This window comes from Anser brachyrhynchus (assembly GCF_964034855.1).
Source record: "Anser brachyrhynchus genome assembly, chromosome: 2".
In the NCBI taxonomy this organism is placed as follows: Eukaryota; Metazoa; Chordata; class Aves; order Anseriformes; family Anatidae; genus Anser; species Anser brachyrhynchus.
The window spans coordinates 50,608,997-50,631,196 of record NC_137695.1 but is presented as its reverse complement, the minus strand read 5'-3'; the positions used below and the strand labels follow the sequence as shown (position 1 = coordinate 50,631,196).

General features: G+C 42.2%; 2 long non-coding RNA genes across 8 annotated transcripts in view; one reads left to right on the top strand and one right to left on the bottom strand.

The window, feature by feature from the left end:
* Positions 1 to 22,200, bottom strand: part of LOC308189319 — a 69,579-nt gene that overhangs the window by 39,273 nt on the left and 8,106 nt on the right. The window lies entirely within an intron of this gene.
* LOC308189320 overlaps positions 1 to 22,200 on the top strand; it is a 30,504-nt gene that overhangs the window by 4,233 nt on the left and 4,071 nt on the right. For 2 of the 7 annotated variants that reach the window (XR_013946280.1, XR_013946281.1), the window contains exons 2-3: positions 1,235 to 8,895; positions 11,352 to 11,469. This is a non-coding gene — a long non-coding RNA (uncharacterized lncRNA). Of the gene's footprint in view, positions 1 to 1,234; positions 8,896 to 11,351; positions 16,247 to 17,073; positions 17,918 to 22,200 lie in introns of those variants that run through there. The other 5 variants (XR_013946282.1, XR_013946284.1, XR_013946283.1 and 2 more) reach the window with 5 other exon arrangements.

The window sequence follows — 22,200 nt, the reverse complement described above, 5'->3', positions numbered from 1 at the left end:
ACCTGCCTTAGAGAATCCAGGTGCTCACTTAGCACGTGCTTGCAGCACTTGATATTGCAGCTTTTTGTGTCAGTGAGCTACATGGTGGGCAGCCTCTTGGGAAGATGGCAGAACGGGGTGGAAAGTGGTCAGAAATGCAGGTGCCACAGCACAAGCCTGTAGCTGGGTCACCAGGACCAACATGGATCCCCATCAGGCCCTGACAGACCTGTGGGACCCTCAAGAAAGACAGCAGGAGGGTACAGACTGGCCCAAGAACCACGGCTTTGGTATCCCTGCGTATGGAGCTGAAGGGCTGAATGGCAGCTCTAGACTCATCCCAAAGCTACTGGGAGCTCCACACCGCAAGACCTCACTTGAAGGTGTCTGAGGTTTGCTGGACACCCAGGAGGTTAAGTAACTTTTGAAAATGAGACCATGGTACATCAGCTAGTCAGGATTTTCTTAACAGATAATCTTTTTCGTGTGGACTTTGTGTGATGGTCTCCTCTCAGTGTTTCTCCCCTTGCAAAAGAAATCACCCTACTGACTCAAATTTAATAGGATCTGAACTCACCACTGTTTTCTGCCAAGAAAGCAGAATCTTTTAGCTTCCTGTGCACAGGAACAGAGACGTTAAAATTAGCCACAAGCAGTATATTGCTCCCTGAATACAAGAGAAAGGTATTGCAATTTAATGCACAAAGGAAATTAGCTAAAACCATTGAATCTGCAAGCAACAGGTTTAATCAGAGTGGTTTTTGGTTTGCAGAGATACCACCATGCACACAAATGCCACACAAACAACGAAATGCGTACATTTGGGTTTTGCTTGATGAAATGAGAATCACTGCAGGGTCACAGCAGATAGCACTTTTACTAAATTCAGCATCTTATAACAGTGTTGAGATGCTTGTTTGGCCACAGAGCACGCGGCAACGCAGGGCACTTTTGCTATGTCTTTTATTGCTTCTGTTTCCGATGGTAGCGTAACCACTTCGGCTGTCAGCACCCGTTAGTACCTGTAACACTTCAGAGGCCAGGGGAGGAGCTGAGGATTTTCCACCAACTCAGGTTTTAGCTCATTTCCTAGAGTGTGGCAGACTCTAGCAAATGTTGTAAGAGGAAAAGCAGGAAGAGAAGAAAATACTACCATTGGTTTTCTCAGTCAAATGCTCGTCAAACTACCATGAGACACGGCTGCTTTCAGGCCCTACTACATGCCCAACACCTTGTTTCTGTTTCTCATTTCCAGCAGGTGGCTCCAGACCAGTAGAGAGACCTGGGTGAGCATCCAAGTTTTTTTTACCAAGCTGGGCTGGAGTCTGCCTCCATAAAATTGGGCAAGTAGGGGCTGTCTCCTTCCATCTCTGTGTGCTTATTCAACTCAGTAACCTGGCAGAAAACAAGCCCAGCTAAATGGAAGAGGTTGGAAAGGTGATGGGGACTGGAGATCACAGAACAGGAGCGTGGCGCAGCTGGGGCAGGGGTAATGGAAAGTAACAGACAGAAGGCAGGGAGTGGGGACATCCCCTGTTGCAGATAGCATGCTGTTAAATCGGCTCCGATGCTTCAAGAACCGTACTGCTGGAGTATGCAAAATCCTAGGCTTTCTCTCTCTCTCAGACAAAGCTGTACCTATTTTAAAAACACAAAATTATTTAGAACCCTGAGCAGAAGCAGAATCCTTCTGGACCAATAAGTGTTTTTTCTCTTCCTTACAGAGAAATAGCTCCACAAGCAGCAGATCCCATGAGCACCTGTCTCGGGGTTTTGTTCTGGCACAGATGCTCTGATGTCTAATAAGCACCAAGTTCTGGGTCCTGCAGCCTGCAAACCTAAGCAGTTCCTCACTCCTTCCCAGCCACCTCCTTCTGAGAACTTCACAGACACTTAATACATCCCAGGCCAGTGTCAAAATTTGGTTGAAACAGACCACGCGTTCATAAAAGACTGGTTGCATCATGTGGGAGGAGAGATTAATAATTAATACAGCCTGTCCTAATGCATAATGACTCTTTTTTTCATTAGGAAGCCTGCCTAACAGATAAACACGCTTCAGCTCAGTTAAGAACCAACAGGCCAACTTTTGCTCCTGGTTATACAGCTGTAAACCCAGAATTGCTCTGATTCATCAGCCAGCTTTAGTGGCGATGGAGGCTAATGCAGAGTGTCCAACCAGGCTGGCACAAACGTCACCTAGCTCCTGCGGTTCTCTGTCAGGTAACTGCACGTTTTTGTGGAATGACAGGGACAGCAGAGATTAAATCTTTGAACAACTCCATGCTTGTGTTTGGCAAATTAAAACATCAGGTTAGAATTCAGAGCACTGTGTGTTATAATTTTCCCTTTTTAGTAGCACACGGGAAATAAGAACATTTAAACACATTCTGGAAAAACCTGCACTCCGTTGCCTGAGGTACAGTATTTTCACAGAACATTGCTAATCCAACAAACTTCACAAAAACAAGTAAAATGAGCTTTGTTAATTGTTACATTTATTTTATTATAATTTAGCAGCAAATCTGGGTTCATTTTTTCTATCATTGTTTTATGCTCACTTTTGTATGCTATTGGATTATAACAGATTAATTTTAGTTTTCTTTCTAGCCACTTTGCATGCCCTGATGAAGTAACAAGGCTCCATTTTATTTAAAAATAGAGAAGCCTCAAAATCTTCCATAAATTTTCCATTCATGCTACAGCTTCTTAAAAAAAAATCCTAACAACATTAATGTTTGGACTTAGACTAGCTGGCAAAGCAACCTTCTCAGCAAGTGACAACACTTTTTTAGATAGTCTTCAGCCCATTTTTTTAACACTTTATAGCCCTTCATTGCTTCAAGCCCCATGTCATTTATTCTAGCTAACTAGCTGAACTCTTGCTCTTACCCCACCATTGATTACTCTGACAGAAAGCCTCCTGTTATTGCCACTGCAAGAACAAAACGCAACCTCAGGTTTAAAAAAAAAAAAAAAAAAAGCATTATGGGCCTCCCCTGTCTGCCCTTCTGTCCGTCTGTCCTTCATCAGGTGGAGTGATGGGCTTTCGTGTCACCAGCTGGAAGCCAGTCACAGGAGGCAGTGAGCCCTTCTCCCTGAAGGGTCCCAGCCTGTGTTGTCCCAGTTGCTATACTGGGCTCTACTGGGCCCAGTGGGGGGAGCAGAAGGGTGAAATGGCTGTAATTGTTGGCCCAAGGAGAACAGGCATCGGTTCCCCTCCATGTAAACACGTGTAATCCATCAGTCCTGCCTCCTAGCTGCAGGCTAAAGAAAGGACTGCTTTTATCTGCTGTTTCATTCAAATTCTTCCAATTGCAGGCATGTGGTTGTGCAAGGCACAACAGGGCCACGACACTGCCCGGTTCTACCCCTGTACAGACAACAAAAACAATTAGAAACAAAGGTGTTCTTATGCGGGATCACTTTAAAACCTATATACACTGATCACAAGTGTTCCCCCATGGACTCAGCTTTATTTTCTGCAGCACATACAGCAGGATACTTTTTCCCATGGTAATTGACATTTTGCACTAGCCTGGTTCCAACGAAATTCAATCTGATTCCTTCCTAATAACAACAGAGAGTCATCTTGGATGACAGATTTTAGCCACTAATTTAATTGATCATACTGATACAGATTTGGGGAAGTATTATTCTAGCATAGCAACACAAATCCAATCAGAAGAGCAGACCCAGAGAAAGGTGAGCGGCTCTCCTAAAAATGTGGTTTTAAAACATTCAAGCACCGTGAGAGTTATTTTGATACAGGGCAAGGAAAGAAAATCGTAAGAATGATTCAGTAAGCCTGGAAAACGCAGCAGCCAGGTTCTGCTGCCATTCCTGAAACAGATTAGCTCATTTTCCTGTTAACAGCAGCACTGAAAACTTCTTGCTCTAGGGCAGCAATGGCAGTAATTCCCCAGCACTCTGTTCATGGATCACTGTCAGCTTTTTGAATGCACTGTGGGCTATCCCAATGCCTTAAAACATTAACCTTTTAAGGCAGCATGGCTTTGCAGGACCTGGGGAGCACAGCTGAGAACCAGTGCTCTTGATAATGCGACTTCAACAGATCCCGCACGGGCTAATGACAGGGCTGCCTAAATCCAAGGTCAAGCTGTTCTGCTGACTACAATTTTGGATTTGATTTCTACAGCCGGGGCTCGTGGAAGTGTGACAAATCTGGTACCTCCTCACTTAGAGGTCACTTACGTACCAAACCACTAACTTCTGCTGTAATGCCTCGTCAGCTCAAACTGGAGTGCCCGGCCTTAGCGGCATCAGCCTTGAGGAAAGCGTCCAGCCTTACCCTGAGCGCTCTCCCGGAGTTGGATTGCACAGTAACGAGGAATTCCTGGCACCGCGGCACAGTAAACAGTTCTCCCATGTCCAGGATATAACACCAGAACAGATGATAATAAATAAGCCACTTCAACAGGGCTGTGAAAAATGATCCGTGACATATCTGTAGAGAAGCAAATGTCATCTCCGAGCAGGCTTGTCTGGATGCCTACAGGAGAGCGCACCAACTGTCTGGCTCAAATTCACAGCCCACTACTAGCGCGGCGCTGTGAGCATATTGGTGACTGACTAATCCTGCACAGCGGTTCTCTACCTACCGAGTGCTCTCTCAGGCTATTAGCGTCACAGCATATCAAACGGTCTGTCACAAACCTGTTTATCACCCCTTTCCCAAACTCAGGCAGGTATCCAGCAGCAACTGCTCAGTACAGATACGTGCACACGCAAACGCTACCTCTCTGGTAGGCTGGACCGCTGCATGTAATTCAGGGCAGAATTACAGCCCCCGTGTCTTTGGAAATCAGCACAGTCACGTGGGATTAGAAGTGCAGCTCCTTACATTAAAAGCCTCTCTTCGTGTGGCACTTGAAGAGCTATTCACAAAAGCTACCTTCAGCCTAGTGAGATCACGGCTTTCTCTACAGTCGGCGGAGAAGCAGCTCCAGTAGAGAAGAAGGTGATCCAGAGGAGAAGCCTGGCTGAACTATTCGGGTGGCCCTCCGGAGCTCCCTCTCCCTTTATTCACTGCTCTCTGGGGAGCCTTTGCAAATACCCCCTCCTTTTATGCTGCCAAAACCTAAAGCTTCATTATGAATCTCACAGTATTCAGTGTTTGTCTTGAAGACCTTTTTTCTCAAGTCATTTAGTTCTATAGTCATCTCAGCTTTTACTGAAAAAAACATACGTTAGAGCTTTGCTGTGGTGGAAAAACTAGAAAGTGGAAAACCTGAAGATTAAAAAAAAAGGTGGGGAGGGCACAAATACATCAAAAGACAAATAAAATTAAGCCAGAAATTACTGCAACTTTTTTTTTTTCTTTGTCCTCCAAACCAGACTCATGACATTTCAGGACCTAACTCGCAAATGCTTGACACTAGCAGTACTCAGCTCTGCCTTATTGCAACAGTCCAGGAAGTCGCTTGAAATTTGCAAAAGGAACACCTGCATTTGCCTTGTGTCCTGCTCCAAGGATACTTGGTAATATGTTCAATGTCTGGTTTTCTCAAATCCCCATGCGTATTAGAATTCCATACCATTAGCCATTTTAAGACAAAAACAGCTTTTTACAGTAGATTTTTTTCATAGTTTAACCCTTTTTACTACTGGCACACAAGAATTGCAGTAAATTTTCCTATAACATCCAGAGCTCTAAGGAAAAAGGCCTTCCAAAAGGTATGTTACAAAAATCTGTTAAGTCTCAAAAAACATCAAATCACAATGACAATTTCAGAAGTCATTTCAATATTTTTTTTAAGATCATATCTAAATGCTTGGATGCTGTTCAGAGACAGAAGTAGTCTTAAGTACATGCAGCCATTGGTAGCTGATGATTTTCCCACAATTAAGTTAATATTTTAGGTCTGTTACTCTTCTCCTTTACTTGGATAATTTTGGTGGGGTTCCTCTTGTATTTTAGTTATGATCGTAAGATAAAAATAGGGAAGCTGTTCCATGAGGTTAGAATAATCCGCTTTTCCAAAGGAACTGATGACATGATCTGAAGTTTACTGTAAACAGCCCAAATTTGAGGTGATGGGACTTGAGTTTGTTAGGTCTCTTCCAACTGCCTTAGACTGGACTTTTACAAATTAAGGCACATAACAAGTTAACCCTTAAATTCTCTGATAAGAAGGAACGAATGGAATTTGTGTTTAATTCATGGAAGAAACTCCCCAAGATCCCCCGTACTACGCACTGGCATTCAACCAGTAACGGTAACTTATGCAGCAGCTAGACAAGTCTCCAGCTCATGATCTGGGGACAAGGAATCGGCCCTCCGGGGAAAAGACACATGGTGCCCACACCTACGCAGCAGGCTGGAGGCAGGTAAGTCTAGACACTCTCAGCCACAATCATCTCTTTGTTTGGTAGTGCTCCAAGTTGCAACTTCAAGAGTTTTCTAGGTTTTTGTATCAACAGAGAGGAACAAAGGGATAATCAGTGCATACAGCCGTGACCTGTTTTCCTGACCCTGTGAGCCATGCACCTTAACTGTAGCACAACAGAGGGCCCCAAGGTGTGGACCACAGGGTGCAAAGGAGAGAAGAAGAGGCTGGAACAGCAGCTCTCTTTTGCCCTGTGTTCTTCACATATATATGGACTGTAGGAGACTATTACCCATACTAGTAGATGTCTCTATTAGGAAAACTGTCAATTTCCATTCACTTTAAATTTTCTTATATTAAACTATTGAACTTTCCCTTAGCCTCAACCTCTGATCCATGCTAAACATGGCTTTTCTTCTTTTTTTTTTTTGGCTCTAAGATCTAAGCAGAGAATTGATGTAATCATCTATCAACTATTCAAGCTGTATACAGGGACATGTTGTTTTCTGTTCCTTTTTTTACATATATTATGGTGAACAGCATTTTTTATTTACCCTTGAAAGGAAGACAAAGAGTCTCCCTAAGGGAAGAAAGAAATTCCTAATATGAAAATAAAGTACTGGAGAATATAGTACTGATGCATTTATAAAGTGATAGATGGACATGGCATGGAAGAAATGGTGGAAAAAAGCTTTTTCCTTGGTATCCATCCTTTGATCTTGTTGTACTGCCTGAACCCTACTGTAATCTGCTTGTGACATGTAGCAGCTTCCTTGCACACAGGTGCATGTAGGCACTTATGTGCACTCAGCAGCAAGATCTTCCCAACTGACACATAATTGGTTTATCCATATCCGTAACCTAAATTGATATTTTCCATACTGCTGCTTAATATACAAATCTGATACATACATACGCACACACACAGAGATCAAAAATAATTGCTAAATACTTGGTCTACTTATCCAAAATGAACTCCTGGCTGCTGGAGCTGTAGGACTACCTATATCCATGCTAAAGATGCCGGAAGGTTAAAGCGTGCATATTCCACATCAGACAGCCCTACTACTAAAGAAAATAAGGTAGCTCCATACATGTGGGAACATGAGTTTCAAGTCCAGGCTATAAACCTAGTGCAGAAGTCCCCCAGAGATCAGTCACTAGCTGGCTCCCAGGGTGGAATTTGGTTGCAGATTAAGCAACTTAATATGCAGTAATTATCTGAATTCCTATAATGGCCACGGGAAACCTACTCCATATAGTCAGTGATGCTTATAGAACTATTTGGCTGATATCTGAGAGGTGTCTACTCCAAGGTAAACTAAAGCATTTAGTTCCAACATCTGCATGGACTGGACTTTCATTGACTACAGTGGGAATCTGAATGGGAACATGACTCTGTGGTTCTATGAATTTATACACAAGTATCTACACTTGTCTCCAGAAACCTCAATTAAGGGTTTTAATCTGGGGCACAATTCCATTCCAAATGGTAATATATCCCTTATCTGAGGAACCCTGCATGGAAGATTACTCGCTGAGCCAGAGGCTGTGTCAGGATTATGAGACCATTAACATTTGGATGTGCACAGAGAATGAAACCTCCGGACTCACCAGTGAATGACATGCTGCAGATGTTGGCTGCACCAGTCCAAGAAGAGTAAATGCAGGAAGTTGCTCATTGCTGGACTGGACCTTCCAGAAGACTCTAAGAGGCACTCATGTGAGTAAGTATTTAAAGCAAAGTTCCTCAACATTTCCTTAGTTGCTGTGTTTGGCTGAGCTAGGTAATAGACTGACAGTCTGATCAGAAAAACAGCTACCAGTCACATATAGACCGCTTCAAGTGCGTGTTTTGGGAATATGACAGTTGCTGCTCAGGTCCGGTAAAAGACCTCACTGAATTTCTGGATGCAGCCTCAAGGACAACATCACTTTTACTTTCACGTGTACACCTCAGAATGGTATCGCATGAGACAGGGTTCAGCAGTTGAGCAGCACAGTGCATTTGGGCCTGTGATAAGTGTACACAGCAGCTCTGCACCTCGCTTACCATTGCAGCAAGACCTTCTGCAGTGGTCGTGACTGGAGGTCCCAGCTGCTGAGCAGTGCTTCAACAACTGCAGTCCCACCGAAGCACCAGGACCAGTTCTCAGAGCAGTCCAGGGATAACTACATCTAGAAACCTACATGTAAAGAGTAGAAGACATATTTGAATTAACTAGTCCCACCTATACCCTTCCCTGCCAATCCCCTTCTTGCAAGAGGAAATATCATCAGTCTACGGTACTCACAACACCCACATCCTTATTAGCATAAGAAGAAAAAAAAAAAAAGAAAGGTGGATGCCCTTCAAGGTGCCCTTCTTAAGTCTTCTGCACGTTTCTTGCTGCTCCCCTAGCCATAAGAGGCCAGCCAACCTATTTCCTTGCCCAACAATGCTACTGCAGACTCCACAGCCACTGCCTGCAAGAGCCTTTCTCCCTTCAGCGACACAGAGCCAGCCTGCAACAGTTCGATTCACTGAGCAAAAGAGAAAAATCTTCTCAGGATTGGAGGCTCCTAGGTGAGCAACTACAACAACTGATCCAAATGTTTCCCTTGTATCATGCGATCAATGAGAATGTATGTTTTCGTTTGCATTTTCACCCTTTGGTTTTCTGCATCTGGTAAATACTGGCAAAGTAAATGTTAAGATGTCAGCTCTCTCTTCTAGAAATGACTGACAGCCCCTAAGTGCTCTGGGCTTTTTATAACCAATGTGACTGACAGCTTTTAAGTGGAAGCAGTTCATGCAAGTTTCAAATGTTAGTTGTCTGCACAAATAACGTGGAATATTGGCTTTTCTTGTATCTATCTAATGGTATTTCCTTCTGCGTCGGCAGTAGCTTGAAACCTTAAGTTGTTACGGGGAAAAAAAAAGTCTGTGTTCTCAGCTCTGCACATTTCTAAAGCTCTCAGGCTAACAAAAGGAAAAGTAAACTCATGCCTGTATTTTAAGTTCTCACATTTCAAAGCAGCATAGCAGCAAGTAAGTCATTTTTCTTCACATCAGGCTTGGCTAAGAGATGACATTGGCTTGCACAGTAACATTTCTACTTAATCATTTTCAAGCAGCCTGCACCAAAAACTTTCAAGAAATCTGAAAGTATTATTATTAGCCCATCAATGCGCCCAATCAAGGCAGTTGGCAACCTTGGTACTGAGTCCAGTATCTTTCTCACCCTGTCCCTCTAAGAATTAAGGCAAAAAGATGCCCTAAATATTATGCATAACATTTAAGGTAAATACCAGAAATGCACATGCTACTTCACAAATAAAGGATGCAAAAATAGCATTGTCATCTACAGTTTTGGATTTCAAATCCAAGCACAGGTGAAAGACAAAACAGTGTAGTTAGTGCACCAACAACTGGTAATTTAAATGCATTTATTTTAAATTGCAAAAGATGAGGAATTTAAGTGCTGTTAGCATGCACGTTTCAACAGGGCTGGTAAGAGTATTTCAACTTGTAACAATTTTTCCAGCATACTACAGGAAAAAAGTCAGCCTGCTTCCCGTAGAAAATTTAAGGTTCCTTTGCACCCGGCCCCTGTGACAGAGATCAGGTGAAGGAGCCCTCCTTTGACTCTTCCATGTCTCAGCACCGCTAACAACTGTTCTCCAAGAGAAAATATCCAGGCACCGCCCAACAGCAAGGGAGAGACAGACTGAGCATCCAGGGCACGAACCAGCCAGCCAGACTCAAAATGTGCAGCACAGCAGCATCTGTCCCCAGTGCTCTTTCCCCCAGATGACGCAGCCCTGGGGCTCAGGTGAATGATGCCAGATACACAGCATGGCAGAAACACAGACCTGCTCTTCAGTTCCCCAAGATTTTCTCTTTGTTGAGCTGGATGTAAGCCTAGAAATAACCTTGGGTGCTCAGGGAGGTGAAGCTCTAGAGTCACTGAAAATGACCAGTGGGGCACAATCAAGATTTTATGATGCCATCACCATGAAAAGATCACTGAGCAGCCATTAGGATATGGAACAAACCATTCCAATCTTGTAAGTAATGCATTCCTGTTAGTGTAGAACCTTTGGTTGGTTCTCCATGAAAGAGAAACCAGTTGCACATTAAGTAATAATCCACCTCACTTTCTTGGATGTAATGCAAGATTTTTTGTATTTGCCTTTTCTTATTCAGTTACACAACATCAACAACTCATGCTTTTTTTTTTTTTTTTAAGGAATTTAAGTGGTGATCATTTATTAACTGTACAACATAATCTACCTCAGACAGTACTACAATTTCCTCTTCTTTTCAGCTTCTCATTTTTCTCAACTTTAATGCAGTTCTGTAAGATTTTCCCCTCTCCAGAGGACAGACAATAATCAGGTTAGATTGGTATCTTTATGACACTGACCTTAAAGTTCACTTCATTTTCCCTCCCATCCTCCCCAGCCTTCCTTAAGTTCTTTCTGATCCACTTTCTACTGTTGAATATCCCTAAAAAGAGAAACTGTTAGCAGATATACCATTTTACCTCAAAATTTATCTGTGTGAAAAATAAACAAATCATTGCACATCAAATAAAGAAAATTACTTTAATCTTTAGTTGCGAGTCCATTCATTTTTTTTCTTTTTATAAAGAACAAATTGCATCTTGAAAATCATACCCTGAAAAAGATTAGAAAAGGGCCGGAATGCTAGTTTTGTGTCCTTCAAAGAAAATCAAATGAACTCACTTAATACTGCTGAGAGAAATACTTTTCCAAGTTTTGGAGATCGGTGCTTTATTTACACTATATTTGGGTACTCTAAAGAGTTAAAAATATTTTTTTTATATTTCCTTTGAGTAATTGATTTGAACACGTGCAGTAACATTGATTAATCTAAGCCCCATTACCTCCTGAAAAAGAGTTCTCTTTTTATGTGTGTATTTAAGGCTACAAGTTATGTGCCAAGGAGAGCTAGACAAAGTTCTACAGAAATACAAGTTCCTTTCCTGGTTTTTCAAGACCTTGTTCTCCCCACAGATGAGCAGCAGTAAAAAGAGGAAGAAATAGGTCTGCAGCAGACTGATTAAAAAAAAGGAAAAAAAAAGAAAAAAGAAAAAAAGAATCATGAAAATGTTCTCACAAACAGCAGTTTCAGGTATTTACACTAAGCAACCTGAATTTACAATACTTTCAGTTTTAAATTCTTTCTTTCTCAAATCATTCCCTTCAGCACTAACATACACCACCTGCATTTTTAGAGGCTAGAAACCATAATTAGGTTTGCACAGTATGCATTTGCTAACATAATGACATATTCATGTATTTTACTTGCTATATTAGAAAAGATGTAGCTAGAGATGATTTATTACAGAACATTCCACTTGGCATCTGTTGGACACATTGGATACTGCCAAGTTTAGCTACACTGGAGTTTTCCCTGACTCCAACTTCTGTTCTAAGAGAATATTAGTAAAGTGAGGATTATACCGTTTGTGATGGGCATACAATGATTACAATGCAATCAGCAAGTAAGATGCTATTCTGAGACTGCTTCACTATCTGCAAATACAATTCTCAAAGAAGCCCCAGGAAATATGTCATGTGAAAAAGAAAATATAAAGACAGTTTGAGATTTTCACAGACTTCTACTTACTATAGCAGAACTGTGATTACAGAAAAGCCAGTGAGTGGCTCAGTATCAGAACATGAATTCCTGAGCCATAAGATGTGAGAATACGATGCTTAGCAAGTTCAACAATGTAGTTTCTGAAGTTGGGACTCTTGTCTGTTCCATGAGCACATAATGAAGCAGCACAACAACTTTCTAGCTAAAGTGCTCAGTAAAAAGAAAACATGCAAAGAAGTATGGTGTATATGAACATGAAGTAAAGAAATCTACCCCTGTGTTGTACTGGAGCCATGCTGCTGCTTAGGATGGTTCTTTAGGCTCCACTGTATGTGGCTTTGGAGGAATGTAGGTTTGACTAACAGGCATTTTTTCAGGTTGCTTGAATGCTGGACAAAGCTTGTTACATTTTAGTTTTATTCTTTTTGTTTGTTAGTTTTTTCTTCCATGAATCCCTTTCATTCTTCAGACTGAGCTTTATGTGGTGCAACAAAGCAGGCAGATCAGACTAGTTTCCATAAAGGCTGGTGACAACACTGCTTTCCTGCCTTATTGTGACTTTCTCACATGAAGATCTGTTGACTGTCATTTGGTATTGTTCATGGACAGTGACATTTCTGCACATTAGCAGGGTTAGAGCAAGGCTCTATGTCCTCCCTGACTCAGCTAGGAATATGTTGGTGGGACTGGAACGAGTCGGCCTATTCTGAACTGCTCAGGGACTGTGGGATTACGTGAAGAATGTCTGCAGGGTCTGAGAGACATAGTGCTTGCACTAACCTTTTTTTGGTGAATGCCTGGTGATGCGCTTAAGGTACTGCAGTAATTATATGTTGATATGGATGATCTGGACAGTTCAGTAACAAATGCTGCTAATCTATAACCTTAACACGGAAGATGATTCCTTTGCAGCCTGCTATGTTATGTAAAAGAAAGAGAGAATAAATATATAATTTAAGAAGGTATTAGAAAGCTAGGATTTCAAAACACTGATCTTCAAAATGTTTCTGCTTCCCTATTCTCTTCTGTTTTACATATCCCAGATCTGTCATATCTGTGAAAAAGGAAATAAGCGTAAAATATTCCTGTCCTTTGGGAAAATTTGAGTTAGCGTAATGTAATATTCTCTAGCTAGCCGTCAACAGCTATAACAACTCCTTAGCTGTAACAGCTTCCTGATGTACTTTCTGAGGGACTCTTTCTCGAGCTGACATATGCTAATGATGATACCTGTGCTCAAGGCCTCTAGAACTTAGGTTTTAAGTGGTAGATAACTTAAGCTCTGTTGCATTTTGACAGGTCCATGAATTATATGCAGTTAAACCCCAGTAACTGAATGCAGTGATTAATACAAGTCCAAGCTGTCTCTTTAGAGTTACATTTTCCTTACAATGCATCTCTCCATTGAAGACAGTGTTGGATTTTTTTTTTGTTGTTTTAAGGAAAATTCCTGGGGAGCTCTCAGTCCTCAGATAGTGTGAATGAGACTGGTCACACACCTCTAAGCTACAGTTCAAGGATGTGTGCAAAAGCCACAGAAGTACCACTGTATCTGGTAACAGTCAACTCGCATACTCATATCTGCCTTCAAAGCTACAAATGCTAGGAACAGGCTTTTATCTATTTATTTATCCTGTTGCTAAAGCCACAGTGGTTTATCTAAGGACATGAAAAATGTTTGTTAGTTGGATCTGTGTTGCCAGAAGTGAACTTACATTTTTCCTAGGTACCCAAAGCTGGTCTAGCAGAAGACATCAGAACCTCAAATCTTCTGAATTCTGATGAAACGCATGGCAGGTGCCAAGAAGGAGGCATATTTAAGCAGAGGGATGAGAACAGAAACAGTAGGGTAGGACAAAGTTAACAGATTGCATCTAGGAAAGCAAGAAAAGAATCACATGCTGTTCTGGATTAACAGAAAGACCACAGTCTCACTAGTTACAAGGCTAAGGAAAGTTGGGTTCAGAACAAATGTGGTGAATTAGGTAACAGAAAATGGCTCTTTGGCTCGAGTATGGAAAGGAAGAAATGCTAAGTGAAAACGCCTTCTTTGGTTAGACAAACTCTAAACTTATGTTTAGAAACCAAGCAAAGGAAGCATTTTGGTCTCAGCTGAACACTGTGCCTGTGGGCAGGCCCATTTGTTTATTTTGCTGTGAACCTTCCAACATCCCCTTTGCACAAATCATCTGGCCTTCAAACTCTCGGGCACTGTCCTCTCTTCAACCACGGCTCGCCGGCTCCTTCACAAAGCTCTAGGCCTATTATATTTCAGCTTACTTGTCATAAAGCCTAACGAGCTGTTTCAATAGCTTCCTCACACTTGAGAGTTAGTTAGCTTTTAATGCTTCCTCACCCTTACTTAAAAGGGACTGTTATTGGAAAACCTAATACATTCAATATGACAGGGCAGGGTTTACAAATCTAGTTGTCTGGTTTCTATTGACATTTAAAAACAATGTTAGTGACAAAAATATAATTATTCCTAAATGATGGAAACAAGGAGCCGGGCGTACTGAATGAACTCTTTTTGAACCTCTATTCATTTCACTTCAGATCTTGGCAGAGGTTTTGCTGGTTTCTATTTTATCCCAACCAGTTTATCCATGTTCCAGACTCTGTATGTTCTGTGGCTGTAAAGCTTTCCTGTGGAATTCACCCACTGCCACAGAATTGTGCTGGAGAAACCCAGCATGCCTCTAAAAAAATAAGGCAATTGTCTTGCTCTCACACATACAGATAAAATTGAGAGCATGCACCGAGCATATGCTGACAGAGAGCTCTCTCCATCGCTTTTCAGGCTGCCTTAAATTGCAGTTCTGAAAGGTGTGAACTACCTCATTTATCTCAGTTGGGGCTGGAAGGATTCCCCTGTTCCAGTCTGTAGAATCTGCTGATTTGTACTGTACCATGGAAATTCAGCATTTTTGCTTCTGAATTCCCTGCTTTATTGCAAGCTTGTACTTTATTTCCTTCCTCCTAGCTTTGCTGGAACACACCTAGAGCTGCCTCTTCCTCTCCTAGTGCAACAGAGACAAATTGAAACACATGAAACACCACTTAAATGTTAGAGAAAACTTTTTTTTTTTTTAACTCTGAGGATAATTAGACAGTGGCACAGGTTACCTAGAGAGGTTGTGGAGTCCCCATCCTTGGAGAAACTCAGAACACGGTTAGACAAGGTCCTGGGCAATCTGCTCTGGGCAAGCCTGCTTTGAGCAGTAGGGATGGACTAGACGATTTCATGTGGTTTCGTCCCACCTCTGCCATTCTGTGACTGAATTTCACCATGGAAGGAGATGGCTGCTCTATTGTAGCATTTGTTCTTCCTGCATGGTTCCACGGCCACCTCCTACAAACACCTCGGGACCCTAATTAATGCATACAGGTCAGGTTTGCAGGTGTCAGCTTACCAATTGATTTATCGCCCTATTGTAGCTGGGGAACGATATGACAGCAAAGCCCTAAGAAACCTTTAAAAAAACTCTCCTGACTATATGGAAGGGTGCTAACAGTTTATCCAATCTACCTGGGTAAGAGTCAGAGAGCTGTCCTTATGAAAATCTTCCATCTCCACAGCCTGAAAGCGTTTCACAGAGAGGAAGAAAGATAATGGAACAAAGTTGTGTTTTGGTGCAGAACTGCTCAGTACAGAAAGATGAGAGGGTGCTCTCAGATTTCAGAGCAGCAATGTGTCGGTGAGGAATGTGTAGGTCCACAGACAGCTATCTTGACTGGATTCATTTCGAGTTCTTCATACCTCTCAATAAGACATTCTGAGACTTGTGTAATGACAACATAAGGCACCTCTGTCCATTTGCAACTCCACATCCATTTGTTCTACCACCATTACGTTTTGCCTTATAGTCAGGTGGGATTTGTGCTGGACAGACTTAGCCACCTAAAATTTAGAAGCTTAGCATCAGCTATTCATCTGGGCTCCCCTTACAACAAATCAATTAAACAGATATCTCCTAAGAACAAGACTTCACTCTCCAGGATAAGTATTTCAGACAGGTAGAATTAACAGAGCTCTAAAGAGGGTTGTTCTCCACTGGTATTAAAGGCAACCTAGACACGCAAATTTTAGGTACCAAAAATGATTAAAAGGCATTCTGGTAAGATTACAGGTTTTGTTTGGAACAGCACTTCCTACAATGGGAACTCACCTTGTTAGTGTCTCCCCTTGCTGTCATGGTGTAAATGAGCATGTAGAGTTTTCCGTCCCAATTGATGTTTTTACGCTATCACACAACACTTTTCTTCTGGCCTGAAACAATGCAAACTGAAAAGCAGATCATCAATTAAATGCTTGAGTCTAAGGACAGTGCAAACAAATATTCTGATATCTGCTTTTGGTTGTAAATGACAAAATGAAAGCAAAGGATGGTCACCACGTTTTCCACCATCATCTCAGAAAATGCAGGTATGGATCACAAAATACTTCAGAGTCACCATCACAGCCTTCAGAGTGGACCAAAGAAAATTCAAGATATGTTTCATTAGCAGCTGAAAGTGAAATGGAAAAAAAAAAAAAAAAAACATTAAGAAATAAAAACTACCTGTGAGGTACTGTGACAGCAGAAGCTCCCAAATTGAACTAAACATGAAATTTGCTGGAAGAGTAGGACACCAGTAAGAGTCAGAAAGCTCTGGGGCTGATTTTGTCTGTTATGCACAGACTTGACTCCAGCAAATCTTTTATAACCTCTGTGCCTTTGTTTCCACATCTGTAATTCAGGTTACAACCTGCAACATTTATCCTACAAAGATACAGAAAAGCTTAAATGTTTTTTGAGATTCAAGGAGAGGCTCGAGAATTACAGTTACAAAAAGCAAGCATACTTGGGAGATTATCAATAATGCCTCCAACCACTATTTCACCATCAGGAAGGACAGCCTCCAGGCACGAGCCCGTGTAGCTGAAAGTGAAGCAACGTGCCCACAAGCTCATTGCTTCGTGGAGCCTGAAACCTCTGGTTGTTTCCAGCAGTGCACACAGACTATCTGCAGTACTGGGCTATTAATCAGTGCCTAAATGTGAAACAAAAAAAACACACGTGTCCAGCCTTCACACAGCTGCAACTTCTTCCACCTAAACCCCAGAGGTCTGATAATCTCTTTGATTTGTAGGAACAAGCGTTCCATGAGCAACTAACGCATAGAGGAATGAAGTGCAGGAGTACCCAACTGCCCACAAACACTCAGCCCATAGCAGGGCCAGGAATTCAGCCTTAAAGGACGTAGCCTCACTGAGGAATTATGCAACACGAGCAAACCAGTCACCAAGAACACCGAAGACGAGGCAAGGAAACACATTTCACTGAAGCATTTTATGTTCCTACCAGTTTAACCCTCATCTGCACACAAAGACAGTAAGAACAGTAAGGTACTTCAGCTACCCTAATAAAGCACTGCAATGTAAAACACCAAGTAAAGAAGCCCTTAACCTAGATCAGGAGACCGACTTCCTTCATACTTCCAAGAGGGAAGCTGTCGGTTTCATTAGCATTAACTAACACCACTAGGAATTTTGTCCTATTTATGGCAGGCTGTCGCATTTTCACTACCTGTGAAAAGCCGATGTAGTCAAGCCACGGGAAATACAAGAAAGTTACTGGAATTAGCAAGGGTGTATATGTTTCTGGGTTTCTAGGAAGGCTGAAGTATGAAAATTTCACAGATGTGGGGACTTTTGACAGCATTCCAGTTGAAACAAACTTGCAACAAACCCTGCGGAGAGGTTCATTCAACAGGATGAGCTAACCAAGAAAACACTCATTTCTGGCTAGTTGCATCAATATTAGCAGCAGCTGTGAACTCAGTAAACAGCTCTGTTTTCTGGTTGTCAGAGCTGCTAAAGCAGATGTGAAACTCATCAAAAATAGGTCACAAGCAGAACATGCAAGGGAATGCATCAGTATCAGAGTGATCTGAGAATAAGCAACGCTGGAATATCTCAGTAGCGTTTATCACCCCAAACCATACCTAACACCGCACGGCATCCAACAATGGGCTGCTTTCATCTGATTGTTGTGATAGGACCTTCCACATACCGCGCTGGGTGAATGAGGGTGTGGTGCTTCCAGCAGCCGAAGCATGGGACAGAAGAAGAGATACTGAATTACACTCTGCTTTCCTTTGAATTGGATTTTCTGAGAGAAGTTCTCATTCCTGTCTTTCTTCTATAATTATCCCAGACTAAGGTATCGCAACGAGCCAAACGTGGAATTTGCCTCAGTTTATTTTACCTTTGCCACTACAAACAGATTACAAGTTTGCTCTGTCCGATAGGCAGCCCTCCAGCAACAGTCAGCCCTCCATGGACAGGAATCATGGCCAACACAGCAATTACTTTTTTTTTTTCTTTTTTTTCAATAAAAAAATAAAAAGCCCACGGGACCCAATTCGTTGGAATTCCCCCATATGGAAATTCACTTGGATCTATTTCTAGGACTCTTGCAGCACTTAAAGCACTTAACTTCCTTTATTATCAGGTATATAAAGGAAGAAGATTTAACTCTAAAGGGTGCAGGCTAAGAAAAATAACGTACTTGGGCTATAACAGGACTAAACAAGGAACCTACGTGCCCTGTTATTGCCCTGCCAAGGTTCCACAGCCAGCCTTCACAGTGCAGGTGTGACTGGCTTGGGCCAAATGCCTCCGACAAGCTGAGTCGAAGTCCCATAGCCTGAAGCAGCCTGAAACACTTCCCCAGTCAGTCAGTTACCAGGTGAGGACAGACACTCTCCCTCCTCTGGTTGGTTTCACTTCCATTAGAATGGCAGGTTTTACCTCCGAGACCTAATGAGATTGGATAATCAAGCACTAATGAGAAGGAACTAGTCACACACACCCAAAAAAGAAAGCTATTGTTAGTCTGTAAGTATTAACGCCAACCCACGTTTAACTGTGAGAAAACAGGTCTTCAGGAAGGGTTCAGCAAATACACCCCTTCATGTAAGTGGCAGCAGCTCAGAAGACATTGTTTAAACACAAATGGTAAAGAGACTTTATTATTCATGTTCCAAACCAGCAGCCAGGCTTCCAGAACTTCAGAGGTAGAGAGGAAAGGGAGAGGGGAAAAAAGCTCACATCCAGCTTAAAAGGAATCCTGTAACTTGTGTTCAGTTGGAAGCCTTTGCTGAGGCAAATGCATGTACATTTCAGCATGGATTTCTTACAGCACAGAATTAAGGGTGAAACACGGTAGCTGATTGCCATGTTAAAACCAGTGACATAACTATTCATAATAATAATGTTTAACTGACAAAGACTCAAGGCTTTTTTTTTATTAAAAAAAAAGTGAGTGGCTTTTATTATTGTTGTTCATCTAAACAATACCTCAAAAATAGTCATATAGCCACAGCTGTAAATCTTGCCGGTCCAATTGTGATGCTGCACTATACTCCTTAGAACTCGTTTCTAGGAATGGAGACTGCAGAGGGAGAACAGAAAAACATTACTTTCCTATGAGGGCTTAAAAGGAGCACTTCTTTCTTTCAGAAGAAATCAGGCTACGCACTTGCCTGAGTTTCTTGGCCAGAACGCTCCCTCTCCTCCTCGTGGGGCAGCACGTTAAACACATCTAGCTGCTGCTTGTTGACTGCTGGGGGTGCTTTCATTCGAGGGGTGATGCAAGTTTGTAAAGTAGCATGGGTGGACGGAGACAGGAGCCAATTTAGGCTTTTGTTGACAAAGTGTTTGAGGAGACATTTTCTGTGCCTATAGGCTGCAGTTCAGGGGTAAGCTCTCATTTCCAAAAACTGAGTAAATAGATATAACGCAGACACACTGGATGGTAACTATTTCTGAAAATCCAACAGAAGTTCAGTTTCCAAATGTTCCATATTTGTAGGATAAAGATGAAAACTCTGATCTTTGTAGTTTGAACTTGTCTACTTGGTTTACGGTTTCTTTTTGGCCTGAACAGAACTTTTACGTTATATGAATTCTGATTTAATCCAGCAAACTCAAATAAATCCCAATGCAAACATGGGACTGTCAGCTCTCGAGGTTTGGCTCAGAGTTCGGGGCTTTTGACACTTGAACTCTGGTTTCTCAGTTGCTTTGAGATGCATTTTTGCTGGACTCAAAATGAATTCCATTAACTCCTACCCGGGATTTTTATTGACTTCAGTGACGGAGAAATCCTTCCACAAAGATAACTCATCAACCATTAGTCATCAGATCCTCTGCTACTCTCAGATACTGAGTTACCTTTTGTACTGCAATCTGTTGATAGACTGTTTAAACGGGCGCTTACCCCTACATTTCCACTAGTTGCAGCATGTTTTGAAAATTGGAAATGGCTTATTTCAACTTGCCTGCAATGATCTCTGTATGTCTGGTAGGAAGCATAAGGAAGTGAATGATTAATCACATTCTTCCTTGTAATTTAGAAGTGTCAATGAATGCCAGGAAACATTGTAATGAGTTATTTTTTTTAAAAAAAGCAATACATTGGAAGCCTGACTGTAGCTTTCAATAGAAGCAAGGTAATTACATCTAATTTGATGTTACTTTTTAAAAAACAGTATATTTAATGCACTGCCTATATTTGTGTGCAAAAGCATAAGCTAAGCACTTACACCTGTAGCACAATCATTCATCATCACAGCAATCCCAGTAGCTTTACCTCAAAATTGGTAATGAATGTGGACAGGCAGACAATTTGTCTTCCATATACATCTTTCAGCCTCCCATCTACTGTGCAGCACTGTCCTTCAAAGGCTGACTTTGGTGCAATAAGAAACTACGCTCCTACTTTTTGCCATCTTTTTGAAACACGGGATTGTGTAAAACAGTTCTGTGATGTTGTTCACAGAGTCTTTTGGACAGAGTAGAAATTTGCACCTTTGCACATTGGAAAGAACGTGCCACACCTTTGATTCCTTTATTTTGAAAGCCTCATAAGCTGCTAATTATGTACACCAAGAAGCTGTGAATGGAGGCTGAGGTTTCTCTGGAACGGTTTAGAGAGAGCGTGTTGCTCTATTGGCACGCTATGTGACATTATAGCATTTACAGAGTTCGCTTTGATTTCAACTCTAACTCACGTAATAGAGGAACTCCAAGTTCATGGGAGTGTCCATATTACAAGGGTATAGGAAATGGATAGCTAAAGTAAGTTAGGAGAAGCTGTCTTTAGAGCACCTCTTATGACTCTGTGCCTACAGAAGAGAAAGCAATTTTATTATATACGGTAACTATCACTCTTCAGCAGTCCTCGTTCCCTGAAATCAAACAGAAAGCCTGGAACAAGGAAAACTCATCCTTGGTGGAGAAGGACCAGCTTAGAGAGAGCATTTAAACTGGGCATGAACAAATCCATGGGCCTGATGGGCTGTGACCACGTGTGCTGAGGGATCTGGCTAACATCACTGTGAGGCCACTCTTAATTATCTGTGAATGGTCACAGTGACAGGGAGGGGGTCCTGAAGAGAGGAAGACAGCAAACGCCACTTGTCTTCAAGACAGCCCAAAAGGCAGATCCCATAGCATCATCACAGATAAGCTGACAAAGTATAGGCTAGATAAGGGTATAGTGAGGTGGACTGCAAATTGGCTGACTGACTGTGACAGCCCTGGCATCAGTGGCACAAAGTTCAGCTAGAGGCAAGGCACCAGTATTATATTCCAAGGGTTGATACTTGGGCTGACACTGGCTAATATCTTCATCAATGACATGCAAATTTGGACAGAGCACACCCTCAACAACTTCACAGATAATACAAAGCTGAGAGGAGTGACTGATACACCAGGGGGCTGCCCTGCCCTTCAGAAGGACCTTGGTCTGGAGAATTCCTGTGAAGCTCAGCACCAGGAAATGCAAGGCACTGCATCTCAAAGCAGGCACCAGTGCACACCTGGGGCCACCAAACTGGAATGTAGCTTTGCCAAGAAGGACTTGGAGGTCCTGCTGGACAGCAAGCTGACCACGAGCCAGCAACGCACCTTTGTGGCAAAAAAGGCCAACAGCATCCTGGGCTGCATCAGGAAAAGCACTGTCAGCAGGCTGAGGGAGGTGATCCTTGCTGTCTACACACCACTGGTGAGGCTGTACCTGCAGTGTGTGCCCAGTTCTGAGCTCTCCAGTACAAGAAAAAAAAAAAAAAGGTAAGGAATTTCTAGCATGAGTATAGTGTAGGACTGGATGATAAAGGGACTGGATATAGAAACTCTCCTATGAGAGAAGGAGAGAGCTGGGACTGGCCAGCCTGGAAGAGAGAGGGCTCAGGGGGATTGTATCTATGTGT